Here is a 12,416-nt window from a genome sequence, read left to right as displayed (position 1 = left end):
GAACTCCAAAAGCACTAAACCGGAAATGACCTATGAATCAAGGAATAGTTCTTAATTCGGGATGCAATCTCCCATTAGACATCATACAACTGCAATAAAAGTATTCAACTCGGTACACAAGCTTATAGCTACAGGTAAATGTCTCCAATGGAAAAAAGAGCAGTTTTCAATCAGGTCCTAATCCTAAAGAATAACAATTTATAACTTAATTTAAACCCCAAGTGTCAATAGAATTTTAACCAAAAATCCCAAATTGTTCTCATTTATTCAAACAAGCCTGAATATTTCCTCCTTATTGAGATCCAGCATTTGTTCCAACACACTCCATTTTAAATCAGAAAAAAATATGAGCATATTTAACACAATGTGCTGTCATCTTCATAGTTTTTATACAATTCCTATGTTCCCTTATAAAGGACACCAGCAGCAGAGAGGAATGGCATCAAGTGCAGGAGCGGTGTGTCGGTGGCGTTTCTAAGCCACACCAGACGGCAGAGGTGGCATCCCGCCCTGAGGCTCTCGGACAGCAGCAGGGAACTGCAATGCTCCAGCTGCGCAAGAGATAAGGCAGCAACTCCCCACCATGGAAGCACTGACAAGACACAGATGGCATTGGCGGCTTCTCCAGACCATGCCAGGAGGTCAGGAAGAGGTCATCTCTGACTTCTCCAGCCAGCATCGGGGCTGAGTGAATTGCTCGCAGGCCTGTCCCGTGATTGTTAAGTGCAACACTTTGTGTCTACTTGAGTGTTAATACTCAGGCATTACTGATACCAGTTTTCATACATTAGCTTGATTCACCTACTTGTTTTTCTAATATTGCTATATGGTAATTATATTTGATGATTAACTGCTTTTAACTACCAACTTAATTCTCTTAAATAGCATTTAAACATTTCTTGAAATTCATTTTCTTGATTATAAACTTGCCTAGAGAACACTTGGAACTAATACCATCTAAAACTAAGGAAATCCCATTTGGCCTAATACTCAAATACCCAAGTGACTGTGTAATCAGTAATCCCCATCAGGGTGGTTTACATTTCTCTTCATGCTGTTTTAACGGTGAACCTCAAAGACAGGTTCTAGATCTAGAAGGCTAATAGACTAGTCTCATCAACAGTAATATACAAAATGTATTTAAACAAACATAGAAATGATGGCAGAAAAGAACCAAATGGCCTATCCAGTCTGCCCAGCAAGCTTCCCATGGTAGTATCTGCCGCAACATGCAGGTTACCCCCATGTATCAGTCGGTGTTGCTTGATGTGCTTTGCTTATGGACTTGGTCATAGAAGCAGTCCTGTGTTTTTCCCTAAAGTCTGCACATCAGTATCTCAGACTGTAAAAATGTCATGGCTCATGTTGGTTGTCTCTGGATTCAAATTCCTCTTTCCCTCCAACCCTTACCCATTCCATCGAAGCAGAGGACAATGTTGCAGTTACAGCCATAGCATTAAGGCTTATTGATTAAGGATAGCAATCCCTTACCTTCTGTTAAGGGTAGTAACTTCAGCTCTGTGAAGGTTACCCTATGCTTATCAGTTCCGCAGACCGTAAAAGTTGGGGCCCTCATTGCTTGCTGTTTAAAAGAGTTTCACCAAACAAATAATCCTAGAAAAAATTTGGAGGAAAAACTTAGTGGTGGGATCCTTATCTTTTAAAGAATGGATATGAGGCTGGCAAGATTGCCCTTGGATCTTCCTAAAGACGTAGAGGGTATGCTAGTAAAGATAAGAGATTGTGCTTTATCTTTAATCTATCTTCCTCCTGATGCGCAAAAGACATTAACTCTAAAATTAGTTGATATTAATTTAACCTATCAGGTTTTTCTTATTTATTATTAGAGGCTATTTTAATCTCAATGCAGATGACTTAAATATAAACTATCACTTTGCAAAAAGTACAATCGAATAACCGCTCACCACTCACTATTGAAAATGAGATACGAGAGCATCAAATGAGAAGAGTGATGCATGAAAGACAATAGAAGATGTGATGCAGTTTGCATTGTTATGAATTTTTAAGATAAGCCTATTGTTTCAATTTTGTCTTATGAGACAGCATGGAAAAGATTTGCATATAAACTCGCATGTTCAATTTATTTTTCATGACTTGATATCAGTGGTTTTAGTTTATGCATGCAATCAATAACTAGTGTGAATATGAGTGATGGCCAGGTATGCACCATAGTCATTTGAATGTGTTGTTTTAATTAAATAGTGCTACAATTTTCTTGTGTCCTGAAAAATGTATTTGTACAATATATGAAATTGTGTTATATATATTTACAAAATTATGCTTTAATTATTTGTATTAAAAATGTATTAAAAATATTTTTGTGAAGATTATCTGTTACAAGTATTTGCTTAGTTTGGTGCTGGTGCAAACTTTTAATTGTCTCCTCCTCCTAAATGCTATTAGTGATTATTCTTTTTAAATTTTTATATATTTTGCAAATGATATCTTAAAAAATATTCTTGTTCAGTTTCTATATTCATTTCTTTTCATTGGCTTGTTCCTGAAGCGATGCTGTGTTTTTGTTTTCTTTACATTTCATTTGTGTAATCCTAAAACAACATAGTGAGAAAACCCAAATATTGAGTCATATGCATAACTGCACAAGACCAAAACGTATCTCAAAGCTGTGCTTTTAGCAAAGTGATAGTTTGGTTTTGTGAGCTCTAGCAATTTTTCACTTTGTAGATTTATCAGAATTGATGATTTAAATATGTCAATCGTAAGTTCATTTTTAACAGCAATGCATACAATTCATTTAAAAAAGATAATGACTGTCACTACCCATAAGAAGCGTCATACCTCAACCTTTGAGATCTATATTCAAATTCAATTAGCCAGATAACTCACAAATTATCCAGCTAAATAGCAACTTTTTGAATAATGGGCATCCTACTGGCTAAATTATCACAGTATAAGACATTATTCAGCTATAAGTTAACCAGAAAAAAAAAAAAAAAATTTCCAGGACAGGCCTGTTATCCATCTAACTTAGCCAATTTTCAGTTGTAACTGGTTAAGTTACCCAGATAACTTTAGACCTACTTTAGGTATCAGGTTAAGTACTTTACAGTCCTCCCCAACAAGTCATAAATAGTAGAGATGTGAATCGGAACCGGTATTGGTTCAGATTCCGATTCCGATTCACATCGTGAAATTTTTATCTTGCAGTCCAATCGGGTTGTTTTTTTATCGGCTGCGCCCGAGCCGATAACCAAAAAATACAGCCAACTCTTTAAAATGAGTTTGTTAGTATCCCCCCACCCTCCGCCCCCCCCCCCCCCCAAAATTTTTTTTTTAAATACCTGTTGGTCCAGCGGGGGTCCCGGGAGAATTCTCCCATGCTCGGGCCTTCGGCTGCCAGTAAACAAAATGGCGCTGATGGCCCTTTGCCCTTAGCATGTGACAGGGGCTCGGAGGGAACAGGCAGCACGTGCTGGGCTCGGCACACGCAGGTAGCACAAATGTGCACCCCCTTGTGCACGCCGACCCTGGATTTTATAAGATACGCGCGGCTACGCGCGTATCTTATAAAATCCAGCTTACTTTTGTTCGCGCCTGGTGCGCGAACAAAAGTACGCAATTGCGCAAATTTTTTAAATCTACCCCACACTTTCTATGTACTTTTGCTATGACTAGATTATAAACTCCATGGAGTAGGGACTGTATAGAACTGGATATGTCTAATAGTGTATTAGAAAAGATAAATATTGGCAGTTGTAATAGGAGTAAGGCCTAGGGAAAAAAATAACAGAAACATTTGGAAAATTTCAAATTTTTCCACTTTTAGCATTTGGGAAAATAATAGGGATGTGAATCGTTTTTTGATGATTTAAAATATCGTCCGATATATTTTAAATCGTCAAAAATCGTTAGAGGCGTGATACAATAGGAATTCCCCCGATTTATCGTCAAAAATCGTAAATCGGGGGAAGGGGGAGGGCGGGAAAACTGGCACACTAAAACAACCCTAAAACCCACCCCGACCCTTTAAAATAAATCCCCCACCCTCCCGAACCCCCCCAAAATGTCTTAAATTACCTGGGGTCCAGTGGGGGGGGTCCCGGTGTGATCTTCCACTCTCGGGCCACGGGTGCGTTAATAGAAATGGCGCCGGCGCTACCTTTGCCCTGTCATATGACAGGGCAAAGGTAGCGCCGGCGCCGTATTGCAAAATGGCGCCGGCCGTATGGCCATATTGCAAAATGGCGCCGGCCGTATGGCCGTAAGGCCGGCACCATTTTGCAATATGGCAATGATTCAAGTGCAGGAGGTCGCTCCTGGACCCCCGCTGGACTTTTGGCAAGTCTCGTGGGGATCTGGAGGCCCCCCCAAGCTGGCCAAAAGTCCCTGGGGGTCCAGCGGGGGTCCAGGAGCGATCTCCTGCGCTCGTGACGTCGGGAAACAGGAACCAAAATGGTGCCGGCGCTACCTTTGCCCTGTCATATGACAGGGCAAAGGTAGCGCCGGCGCCATTTCTATTAACGCACCCGTGGCCCGAGAGTGGAATATCACACCGGGACCCCCCAACTGGACCCCAGGTAATTTAAGACATTTTGGGGGGGTTCAGGAGGGTGGGGGATTTATTTTAAAGGGTCGGGGTGGGTTTTAGGGTTGTTTTAGTGTGCCGGTTTTCCCGCCCTCCCCCGATTTACGATTTACACGATTTAAAAAAAAAAAACAAAACCGCAACGATCCGATTCCCTCCCCCCCAGCAAAAATCGCTCGTTAAGACGATCGATCACACGATTCACATCTCTAGAAAATAACAGAAAAAGCATTTTTTCTGAATTTTTCAGTTTTTTCATGGTCTTCACATCTCTAGTTGTAGGTGATGTTATACTATCTGCATTGTTTGTAAATGATGTGTTAAAGTTGTCATTTTAGTGTGTAAGGATGTGAGATGGAAGTGGTAAGTTGGAGAATGGAAGGGGAACAATTCGTTATAGATAGCGTGATGGGCAGAGAGTGAGGATGCATGTCAAGGTTGTATGGTATTGAGTTTTACTGAATGTATTATATTTGGTAAGAAAGGGTGGTTGTTGTGAATTTAGTAAGTTTTGAGGAGGTTGTGATTGGTTTTGGGTTTTTGCACAATAGTGAGAAAATAGGTATGTTGTAGGCAAAACTAAAGGAAGTATGAGGAGCACAGAGGGAAAGGCAATTATTATTCAATAGGGGTGTATGGCTGGAGCAGAAGGATGTGGGATGGGGCAAATAGGCAGAGAATAACTATTCTATAGGGAGGGGAAGGTAGAGCTAAAGGAGGTTAGAAGAGCATAGAAGTGAAGGCCTGTCCAGTGGGGATGGTACAGGTAGAGATGAGAATGAAGTAGGAGGTGTATAGAGGGGGAAGCACCCGTGCACAAAATAGAAGAGGACCCGAGAAGTAAGAAACACTCAAACAATTGTTTTTTTATTAATGGAAGGATTAATTTCATTTAGAGTAGCTTGTATAGTTGCTCATTGCTGTGTCCTCTACAGACTCAAGTACTCCTGATAAGAAGAGCTGATATCTTTATTACCTTGTCTGTCAATGGGATAGTATGGAAAGTGGCATGAAAATGTTTTTATTTTATTTATTTATTTATTTTTAACTTTTATATACCAACATTCTTGCATTAAATGCAAATCATGCCGGTTTACAGTGAAACAGAAAAAGCAGAAAAAAATTACTTAGTTGAATACAATGAAACAGCTTAGTTAACAAAGGAAATATAAAAATAAATTTTTACATATACACAAAGGTTTGCACGAAGGGGTGCACAAAGGGGAGAGCCCCTTTGTCGCACCCCTTCAGCGCATGACGCCTGGTGTTGAGGCTGTCTTAACTGTCCGATGTTAGTGAAGTCATGGGGGGGGGGGGGGGTCTAATGATCGCAGCACTTACATTGCTGCTTCTTTCCAGTTCCATATGAAGATCAAGCTGTTTCCTTTGAATAATGTCTGACACCTTTGGTATCCAATTGAAAGCAATAATGAAGACAAATGTTTTCCTGGGTTACTCAGGGTGTTGATCATCTCAAGAAATGAAAACAGCAAATCATGTACCTATTAAACAGAATTACAATAAAATATATTTCTTGATATAGCAAAACAAAGAATCAGTTTCACTTGGCTGTTCAGAGGAGTGTTACATATTCATTTTATTCATTTAAAGGCAGAAAAGCAGGAAGTCATTATGTGGCCTGCATTGGGCAGCTATTTGATTAGAGCATAATTGAGTACTTTTGTAATGCAGCCAAAGCTGACAATTTAGAATGACATTTTGAAAGTAAAATACAGGGTAATCATGGTTTGAGAGTCGTTAACCTGTGGTAAAACAGAAGTGAGAAAAATGGGTTGTAGGTTACTATGAACGCCTGAAGTCAATTTTATCTCTAAAGCTAGGAATTGTTTGCCTTTGATTTTTAAGTGAAATTGAAAACATATTAATGAAGTTTCAGGTTAATGTGTGTGTGTTTTCATCTAGCTGACCGGAGGTTGGGAGGATGATGGGTAGAGATTTAGGAGAACTAATTATAGAGTAATGGGGAGGGAGAGGCATGGTAAGGATAGAGGGGCTTTTGCAGGGATTATAGAGGGGACAGATTCAAGGAGGGAAGGTTGTTTGGTGGTTCCGAAATGTCAGGGAATGTTGAAGGGGGTTAGGTGGGGGTCAGTGGAGTGATGGTCAATTTAATTGTTTGCTAGTTAATGAAAGATCTATTCCAAAAAACTTGCCTTTTTTTTTACATAATTAGTTTTTAGAATTGAGTATGGATATGGTGTTTGCTAATGAAACTTAGATGTCCAATGATAAGGCTGTGGCTATTTCTCAGGTTTGCCCTGTGTGTTATAGGTTAGTGATGCAAAATAGAGTTTTCAAAAGAGGAAGGAGAGTGGCTGTTATTTCAAAGGGATGTTATACCTCTCAGTAAGGTTTTTACTGAATCTGTGTCTGGATGAGAATGTATGTTGGTAAAGTTAAATTTTGCTATACCAATATTTCCTTATGTTATTGTCTACCAGGTCTCTCCTCTGAATTCGTAGGGGCAGTCTCAAAAGTAATTTTAGCTCGATAAAATGTTATTGTATTAGGAGATTGTAATTTACAGGTAGACAGGGATGATTGCTCCAATGCTGTACAAATTTTGAGGTAGATCTTCAAAACATATGCACACGTACTTTTGTTCGCGCCGGTGGCGCGAACAAAAGTACACCAGATTTTATAAGATATGCGCGTAGTTGCACATATCTTATAAAATCCGGGGTCGGTGCGCACAAGGCTGCGCAAAATCAGCAGCCTGCGCGCGCCGAGCTGCACAGTCTGCCTCCGTTCCCTTTGCATCCCCCCACCTTCCCCTCCCTTCCCCTATCTACCCCACCCCCCGGCCCTACCTAAATCCCCAGCCCTACCCTTGTTGGGCAAGTTACGCCTGCAAGCAGGCGTAACTTGCGCGTGCTGCCCTGGCATCCTCCGGCACAGGCCTCAGTGCCGGGGGACTCGGGACCGCCCTCCCGACCCGCCCCCGAACCATCACCACGCCCCTGGACCTGCCCCAGACCGCCCCCTGCCCCCAGACATGCCCCCCTCGGGCTCGCCCCCTCCCGCCCCTTTTACGAAGCCTGGGGACTTACGCACGTCCCGGGGATTTGCGCGCCGGCGGCCTATGCAAAATAGGCACGCCGGCACGCGAGTGCCCTGCGCAAGTAAATCCGGGAGGATTTACGCGCGCAGGGGTTTTAAAATCTACCCCTTTGACTACTTTATCCAATAGCGATTTGAAGCAGTTGGTTAAGGATCCAACTCATGAAGGGGGTCTGTGGCACCATGAGCAGAGTAACCAGAGAACAGTTTCAGGCTAGATCCAGGCAGAAATCTTGCATACATTTCTTTATTATTTACAAGAAAACAAACAAAGTAATCCTGTTATTTTTCACAGATCAAAATAAAGGTAGTATTACAGTTCAGTAGTGTTTCTTTCTTTAGGCTTCCTTCCCTCTCCTGGGCCTCCTGTTCCCTTCTGGGCCTGGCTAGTTATACACCTTCCCAGAGTCCTCTGCCCAGACCAGGATTCCCTGCTATCTTAGGCTTAAGGTGGACCAGGCCAGATCTCTGGACCGAGTCAGGTGTTTTGAGGGTGTTCTCATATATACTCCTTCATAGGGTCATTCCCTGGATTTGGTTTTCAAGTCTGAGCTAGCTTGCCTCGAAGGTGATTTAGTGGTTTATAGGACAAAAATGTTGATCTAGTCTGATCAATTTGCAGTTATATTAGGTTTTATTACTATTTCTCAATGTCTGAGGGAGGTTGGTTCTCAGGTGGATACTGTGGATTTAGATAGGATTGATTCATTGAGGTTTGGGGAGATATTGAAGATCTGATGTGAAGAGGAGGGGGCTATGGCAAACAATACATAGGGACTATATTAACTCAAATTTCTCTGGAAATCAATTTTATACATACACATAGAGAAATATAACTTTGTATAATTAATGTGCAATATTATTTATTATTTAACATGTAAACAATAATACAGTTAAAATCAACAAAAAACAATCACTCCCATTCACACCTTAAAACCAACACACTGATGACACCAAATAATTTATACAATTTTTCACTTTAAAGTGCACAAGTGCCTCAAAATATTTTTAAATTATAGAAACACTTTTCTTCACAGAGTTTCCAATATTGTAATTAGGGTACTATGTACTCCCAATGTTGTTTTTTTTGTAAATCTTCACTGCTGCTTAATTCACACAAGAAGAAAGAAGTTACTCTTTTCATCCATCATCCGCATATCTAGTCCAACAACGGATCCTTGTTTCACCCACGAATGGGCTTCCTCAGGGACATTTTATAAAATCACACGATATGATCTGCTCTTGCCTGTAAATACCACTTTCGATCTGAATTTAAATAGAGTCTCACCGTAAATCTCCTTGTATAGCTTACAATGAAAGCCTTCAAAGCAGCGACAAATGCTCTCACACAATGGACCAACCTCAAGTGTCACAAAAACGTAAAAGTCCCATGACTTTTTGTTTAGATTTGACTCCTGAACAAAGGGGAAAGCTGATAGTCACTCAGCAGTGCATGTTTCAGAGAAGTGTATCCTTTAAGGATACTAATGAAACAGGAGAGTTAGGGCATACCAACAGAGGTTCCAATAAAAACAAATGTAGTCCACGTGCCTATATGTAAAAAATCACCTGAGGCAAAGATTTCCAAATTATCCCTAACAACTGAAAAGCAGGTTGTTAATACAAACAAAAAACACACTTTGAAATGTTTGTATGCCAATGCCAGAAGTCTAAGAAGTAAGATGGGAGACTTAGAGTGTATAGCAGTAAATTATGAGATTACATAGAAACATAGAAACATAGAAATGACGGCAGAAGACGACCAAATGGCCCATCAAGTCTGCCCAGCAAGCTACGCACTTTATCCATTTTTTTCCCTTTTTCTCTCTCCCACCTGTTACTATTGGCTTCCAGTACCCTCCAGCCCTAATTCCCCTCCACCCAATTTAGAGAGCAGCTTTGAATCTGCATCCAAGTGACATCCAGCTCAATTGGGGGTAGCAACCGCTGCAACAAGCAGGCCACCCCCTTGCCCCAAACTCTTACCCACCCCTGTTTTTATTTTTTGTTTTGGTTTTTTTTTGGAAATAGCAGCCCTCCATCCTTCCGCTCCGTGAAGGTGGAACACCAACTACTGGCCACTGGCATCCCGCTCCGTGAACGCCTCTGTGGCGTTCACGGAGCGGGATGAGATTGACATCATTGGCATCACAGAGACCTGGTGGAAGGAGGATAATCAATGGGACAGTGCTATATCAGGGTAAATTATATTGCAATGATTAATTTGGTGGATGTGTGGCACTTTATGACCGGGAGGGTATAGAGTCCAACAGGATAAAGATCATACAAGAGACTAAATGCTCAGTAGAATTTATATGGGTAGAAATCCCATGTGTATTGGGTAAGAGTATAGTGATAGGAGTATACTACCATCCACCTAGACAAACTGGTCAGAAAGATGATGAAATCATCTGACAGATGATGAAATCAGGGAAGCTAACCAATTTGGCAGTGCAATAATAATGAGAGATTTTAATTACCCCAATATTGACTAGGTAAATATAACATCAGGACTTGCTAGAGACATAAAGTTCCTGGATGTAATAAATGACTGTTTCATGGATCAATTGGTTCAGGAACCAACAAGAGAGGGAGCTATTTTAGATTTAATTCTTAGTGGAATGCAGGATTTGGTGACAGAGGTAATGGTAGTGAGGCCACTTGGCAATAGTGATCATAACATGATCACATTTAAACTAATAACTGGAAGGGGGACAAAAATTAAATCTACAGCTCTAACACTAAATTTTCAAAAGGGAAACTTTGATAAAATGAGGAAAATAGTTAGAAAAAAATTGAAAGGTGCAGCTGGAAAGGTTAAAAGTGTTGAACAGGCATGGACATTGTTTAAAAATACAATCCTAGTTGTGCAGTCCAGGTGTATTCCACCATTAAAAATGGTGGAAGGAAGGCAAAACCATTACCAGCATGGTTAAAAGGTGATGGGAAAGAGGCTATTTTATCAAAAAAAAAATCCTTCAAAAATTGGAAAAAGGATCCATCTGAAGAAAATAGGATAAAGCATAAGCATTGTCAAGTTATGTATAAAACATTGATAAGACAGGCAAAGAAAGAATTTGAACTGAAGTTGGCCATAGAGGCAAAAACTCATAATAAAAACTTTAAAAAATATATCCAAAGCAAGAAACCTGTGAGGGAGTCGGTTGGACCGTTAGATGATGGAGGGGTTAAAGGGGCTCTTAGGAAAGATAAGGCCATTGCAGAAAGACTAAATGAATTCTTTGCTTCTGTGTTTACTAATGAGAATGTTGGGGAGATATCAGTTCCAGAGATGGTTTTCAAGGGTGATGAGTCAGACGAACTGAACCAAATCACTGTGAACCTGGAAGATGTGAATCGGTTATTTACACTTTCGAATAATAAAAGGACTAGGAGGCATTCCAGGAAGTTAGCAAGTAGCACATTTAAGATTAATCGGAGAAAATTCTTTTTCACTCAACGCACAATAAAGCTCTGGAATTTGTTGCCAGAGGATGTGATTAGTGCAGTTAATGTAGCTGGGTTCAAAAAAGGTTTGAATAAGTTCTTGGAGGAGATGTCCATTAACGGCTAATAGTCAAGTTTACTTAGGGAATAGCCACTGCTATTAATTGCATCAGTAGCATGGGATCTTCTTAGTGTTTGGGTAATTGCCAGGTTCTTGTGGCCTAGTTTGGCCTCTGTTGGAAACAGGATGTTGGGCTTGATGGACCCTTGGTCTGACCCAGCATGGCAATTTCTTATGTTTTTATGTTCTTATGAGTAGGCCAGATTGACAAGAGTAGCAAATCACCTGGACTGGATGGTATGCATCCTAAGGTACTGAAGGAACTCAAAAATGAAATTTCTGATCTATTAGTTAAAATTTTTAACCTATCATTAAATCATCTATTGTACCTGAAGACTGGAGAGTTGCCAATGTAACCCCAATATTTAAAAAGGGCTCCAGGGGCAATCTGGGAAGCTATAGACCAGTGAGCCTGACTTCAGTGCCAGGAAAAATAGTGGAAACTATTCTAAAGATCAAAATCATAGAGCATATAGAAAGACATGGTTTAATGGAACACAGTTAACATGGATTTACTCTTGGGAAGTCTTGCCTAACAAATCTGCTTCTTTTTCTGAAGGGGTTAATAACATGTGGATAAAGGTGAACCAGTAGATGTAGTGTATTTGGATTTTCAGAAGGCGTTTGACAAAGTCCTTCATGAGAGCCTTCTAGGAAAAGTTAAGTCATGGGATAGGAGGTGATGTCCTTTTGTGGATTACAAACTGGTTACAAGACAGGAAACAGAGAGTAGGATTAAATGGTCAATTTTCTCAGTGGAAAAGGGTTAAAAGTGGAGTGCTTCAGGTATCTGTACTTGGACCAGTGCTTTTCAATATATTTATAAATGATCTGGAAAGGAATACGCCAAGTGAGGTTATCAAATTTGTGGATGATACAACGTTATTCAGAGTAGTTAAGTAACAAGAGGATTGTGATACATTACAAGAGGACCTTGCAAGACAGGAAGATTGGGCATCCAAATGGCAGATAAAATTTAATGTGGACAAGTGCAAGTTGTTACATATAGGGAAAAATAAACCTTGCTGTAGTTATACAATGTTAGCTTCCATATTAGGAGCTACCACCAAGGAAAAAGATCTAGGCATCATAGTGGATAATACTTTGAAATTGTTGGCTCAGTGTACTGCAGCAGTCAAAAAAGCAAACAGAATTTTAGGAATTATTAGGAAGGGAATGGTTAATAAAACGAAAAATGTC

The sequence above is a fragment of the Rhinatrema bivittatum genome, chromosome 18, assembly GCF_901001135.1.
Source record: "Rhinatrema bivittatum chromosome 18, aRhiBiv1.1, whole genome shotgun sequence".
In the NCBI taxonomy this organism is placed as follows: domain Eukaryota; kingdom Metazoa; phylum Chordata; class Amphibia; order Gymnophiona; family Rhinatrematidae; genus Rhinatrema; species Rhinatrema bivittatum.
The sequence above is the reverse complement of the archived record's forward strand: the minus strand, read 5'-3'. Positions refer to the sequence as shown.